A 5618-nucleotide genomic window follows, 5' to 3' on the forward strand; every position below is an offset into this window, starting at 1 on the left:
GTACCCTTCCACCCGTCACTCGTTTTTAAGCTTTCAGCCTTAAGCTTCCCTCCACCCCCACCTCCTCCATTCCCCAATGAAAACCTCTTTTCGCTTCTCTCCCTCCCTCTTTGCTAGGCAGAATCTGGAAAAAAGAAATCAAGGCCAAACTCAACAAAACTACTGCTGCGTAATAGCAGTCCTTTTTCACACACAGATGGTAAGGCAGAAGAATGAGTGCTTTATAAGATAGACATCATGCTGGTCTTTGCAATCCTGTTCTCCCGGACCTCAGCAGGAGATTTTCATCACCAAAGTGGATAATAACTCTGTCAGACACCTCATATACACAGGTATTAATAAAAAAAGAAAATACTGTAGTGACTGATTTTACAAGAAACTGGGAATCTGAATGTGATAGTTAAAAATGCGCACCATGATTACGCACAACCAATAGCTATGTCAACAGGGATTTATAGCAGGTTGCTAATAAGCAGGGAATGTGCTTATATATACATCTATGGTTTTGCACTTTATTGACAGCATTTCCGTGGCCGAAGTCCATGTACCATTGCGTAGTCTTAAACGTTCACACGTTGAGTGTTTGTAAACTCCTAAGTGGCCATAGACATCTCCACGTTTGCATATGGAAACACTGTTTGCGTGGCAATAGCAGCTGACAGAACTGCTGTTTGATAGAAAAAAAGTGCTAGCACAGTTATGCATGACTATTTCTGAAATTTGGCTGAATCTATAAATGAGCCTAAACAGGTTATCTTTTGAAGAATGTTCCTATACTCAAAACTGTGTTTTGATGACAAAGAGCGCAGATTTCCATCATTATTAACTAGAGGTCAACCCGCCAGTTTTTCTTGTGACAGATCTAGAATGTCAAGATCACATATGAAGACACACACAGCATCAGCATTTTCAAACCCAGAAACGCAGCTCCCTTTGTTCAGAATGGAAAGATATTTTCAAAAATTCTACATTTTCCTACATCCCTAACAAAAGAATCAACGCAAAAGAAAATTACAACAGTAAGTTTGGACTAGCAACTCTGTTTTGAGAGTTATCTTCTTCTTTTCTTCCACAAATTGATATTCTTAGCACTTTTGTAGCAAAGTATTTTGAAATTCAAATAGAATGAAATTGTGTGTGAACTCTCACTTCATTAGCCATCCTCATTAGTCAAATGAGAAGGGGCAGCATGTAACGATTTTGCTCATTAAAGAAGTTCTTGCAAAAATGTATTCCAGAGCTATTTTCACATCAAAGCTAAAAAAAATATACTTTGTACTTGATCTGATTCAATGGATGGCTTAAAAGGAGAAATGATTCCATCTTAGAACTGGGCTTAAAAATGATTGATCACAGATAGAAATGAATTTGCTGACTTGCTTTTGGTACCAGCAGATCATAGCACACTAAATACTAAATAGTTACCAAGTATATGGAAGGAGAAACCTCAGCTGAGGTCATGTGCTTTCCATGGATTAAGCAGTACCTAGTCTTCAGCCCTCATAGATTCTTGACTCTTCCTTGGACAGAGTGGTAAGAAATATCTTTTTTCCTCCTCTGGCTATCCTGCTTCTCAAGTAAAGAAACCTTCTCCTCTTCCTCCCTCCCCCAGTCTGTTTTCAGAACCAATTCTTTGTACTATGAAGCTTCTGAAAAATAAACATCACCAACAGCATCACACTGATGATTTGTACTCTCCTGAGAGCAAAATTAATTCAGTATTTTGTTCAGGAATTGCCAAAGAGCAATATATTACAGGTCATTAAAGAGAGGTATGGACAAAGCTGAGAGTGAAGATTGCCAAGAACTGGGCTTTAACACGCCCATCCCAGTTTGGTACTTTCAAGCCTTCAGCTTCCTTCTCCGAATGAAACAAATCAAGTTGGACTTTTCAGCATTGATCTCATCCCTCATAAATTAATTTTAGGGGCATTTTCCCATGGATTCAGTCAGACTGACTTGGATTTTCCATGCTTCTCTTTTGCACCAATCTGTGCCATAAAAATTAACAATAAGTGTACAAAAGGAAAGCTCAGACATATGGAGCACAGAATAAGATGTTAGGGAGAGAAAAAGCATTTAGTCACTGGGGAAAAAAAAAAAAGATGATTTAAACTGCAAGTCTCTGAAAGTAACTAAAAGTTATTTTTAAAAATCTATTATATTATAGAACAGTACAGAGATATTGTGTATTAACTTGAATGCACAATATCACATACACTCCTGTTTTCAATCAGCCTTTTTAAACTTTTAGACATTACTTTTTTTTTTTTTTTTTTTTAACTATTATTCATCACAGACACTCAGATTCCAGCACATCAGCAAATCTCTTGTTACAGGGCGAGGAAAAGAAAAAACTTACCCTACAGACAGCTTTTTCGACAACCACCTATCTCAGTGACTCGTGAAACTTTCTTTGGCATGTACGATACTGGCCTCTGCAAAACAGCATACAGGACTGGACTCAGGGTGAGATTAGCTGGCCAATTCCAATTGTAAGCTAATTAACTTTTTAATCAAGGACACATTTAAATAGGGTAGGGGGAAAATAAAGATAGTCTTGGACAAGAAAATACATGGGGAAAAGGAAAAGTAGGTTTGAATGTATATTCTCACCCTCTGTCTCTGGATACTACAGTTTGACATAGTAAGTTTTCATTCCTAGAAGTGCCAACTGCAACCATTACCGTAACAGCAGCTTAAATTGCATGTTTAATTTTTCAATGGCTAACAGTGGGATAGGTTAGAACATGGATAGGGTGATGAATCCTTCATTTGCCACATTTATCAAGTCAGCCTTGAAGAATTCTTATAATCCTATACCAAGTCCAGAGTATTTAACAGTAACTTCCACAGCTTCTTTCAGAATTTCCCATTTTCTGAGTTGGGATTCAAAATGTTTTGATCCTAGCATGAAAATAAGAGAGGGTATAAACGAACCCTACATTTCTGTGGCAACTTTATGCAAGTCAAAAATACATGTATGTAAACGATCTAACATGGCTGAAACCCTAGCCCTGTAAAAACCAATGAACAGAATTCATTGCCCTCAATGGAGACAGAATTTGTCCCTTGAAATCTATGACTTTTAAGACTGTATTTTTGAAATAGGAGAACAGAGAATGTATTTCAGTTGGATTTTTAATCCAAGAAAACTCCTCACATTGTAATCGCATTACTACTTTTCTATTTCCCCCTTCACTCCTTCCCTGTTCCGTTCCCTCTACTGCTTTCACCGCCAACAGCTCCCTACCTTGCTCTCCAACACACAATGCTGTTTCTCCATCTGGGCCTCAATCACCTAAATTGCTCTGAATGGCAGGATCCCCAAGCCCTCATGAAGCTCCCTCTTAAGTTAATGAGACTTGGCACAAGATCTTCTTATAGAGAATGATTTGCAAGAGCAGCGCCTTACAGTTGTAGACAACACAAAAATTTCTTCTCCACTGACAGTTTTTATCGTCAGCTCTAATTTTGACCCGTCAGGAATATTTTTTACTTTATACGTGAGCTGACAGTTATTAATACTACTGGAAGTACCTACCACCTGATTTTATATGATTTAGAAAGAGGAGAGAAAGTAAAGATAACAGTTTCATTTTAAGTTTTAAGTGCCCGTAAATCTTTCTACATCAAACCTTTCCCAATCTCCCTAGAGGGGCTCTCCAAACACTGAAGCCATGCCTATTTGGCAAGAACTACAGACAGGGATTTCTTTTTTAGCCTCCTTCGTCTCTGCAGAGGACAAAAATCTTGGACAGAAAACTTTGGTCCAGAAGCCTTTTTTTTTTCTTCTTTCCATACAGCAGTTAGAGGCACAGTGATGGTTTTAATAGAGTTCTCTAATGACTCTATTGCTACTTTTTATGACTGTTCTTTGGAGTAATAAAGTGATAGAGACAGAAATATTGTAGCTCTGACTTTCTGCAGTGAAGAAGGATGCATAATGGGTCTGCAAAGTCACTTTCATTCAAAGCCCAGTGTCCAACATGTTTCTAGCTCCTGCAGAACAGAAAGTAAAAATACCTTCTGGCCTATGCTATCTCTAATTCACATGAGGTGTGCAGAAACAAGAACCTGTCTGGTGGGCTCACTCCAGGCAGAGTGATTTGTTTAAAGGTCCTACCTCAATTTTAGTCTGTTTTGTGATAAGTCCAGAGACTATTTCTGAGAGTGACTGTAATAGAAGTGTACCAGCGCTCCCCAGGTACCTCAGAACCTCATGCTGTCTGCAGAGGTGGTGGGCACCTCCACAGCATCGTTTTCCGGCCCATGCAGAGCACACAGACATTTGGAGTTAAGCAACTCAGCTCCCTCCAGTCACCTCCAGAGGCTGAACCGGATCCCAGATGGGATATATTGCCTCATGTCTCTTGACTGACTGTGAAGCAGGTGAAGACTCCTAGTTTAGGTACTTCAGTTTGGTGACCCAAGCACAATGGGATGGCTCTACACTGCTGTGCAAGTAGTTTTGCAAATGTCAGGAGCCTTGCAGCCTAAGACAAAGTGAATACTCACTCTTTCACCACAAACCTTTACAGAAGTGTAGAATGAGACTGGGAGACCCATAGAAAAGTTGTGAGATAAAATCCAAGTTCCACTCAAGGAAGCTGATGGGAGTTTTAAACCACTGGTTTCAACAGGATTGAGATTTCACTCCCTTTTTATATCAAAATAGCCAGGTTTATTACTATGAGCTACCTCTATATATTCAGTAGGAAATTTACTAACTTTACAATAGTGTATCAAAAATCAGTATATAAACTGATCATGGCTGAATATATGTACTTTATTAATCAAAACCAAATGTTTTTCCCTCTACAGTTCAGTTCTTGCTACAGTTGTATTTGTCAGGCTGGAGCAAATTCTGTGACATGGTTCTGTGTTATGCTGTACTATAGCAAGGCATGTAAAAAATGCAAACTAAAGGGTAAAATGAATTCATTTCCAAAATAAATAAGTGCTTTTAGTCAATACTAGTGCACAAAAGGCAGGTATTTTGAATTAAGGAATCTGCAGGGAATTGGTTCCTCACAGAGCTTCAAATTAGCTTTCAAATTATCTCTCTCACAATGTGTACAAATATTCCTAACCAAGCTTCACTGAAAAATGGATTCTCAACACTTCTATTTACCTAATAGTTAACACAACGATAACAACACGCATACAAATTTAAAATAAAAACATATGTGGGGATTTTTTTCCCCAAATAAGAATATGAAACAGATGTGCTCTTTTAATAGTATTTCTTCACCCAGTTCTTCTCTTCACTGTTTGTATTTTTAATGTATTTTTTCCAAAGGTACAGTAAGATATAGTTGTAATAAATTATTCTCCCCTTTATCTGACAAGCGTGGTTTTTAACTAACGTATTCTATGTTTATTTCTTGCCAGCAAAACTTGTATTAATAGGAGTTTTGCACAAAGGGAGCTGACTACAGTTCAAATATAGGCAGGGATATTGTTTTCATAAGAACAGTATTTAAAAATCAACACAACAAGGTAAGTTTTTTTTTCCTATTCTTCCTGCAGGATGAAAACATTAAAATATTCACTCCTGTCTGTGCCAGTCCTATACGCTCACAACTTCACTAAACTTGTGGTCACCACCATCCTAT

Source organism: Dromaius novaehollandiae, chromosome 3 (genome assembly GCF_036370855.1).
Source record: "Dromaius novaehollandiae isolate bDroNov1 chromosome 3, bDroNov1.hap1, whole genome shotgun sequence".
Taxonomy (NCBI): Eukaryota; Metazoa; Chordata; class Aves; order Casuariiformes; family Dromaiidae; genus Dromaius; species Dromaius novaehollandiae.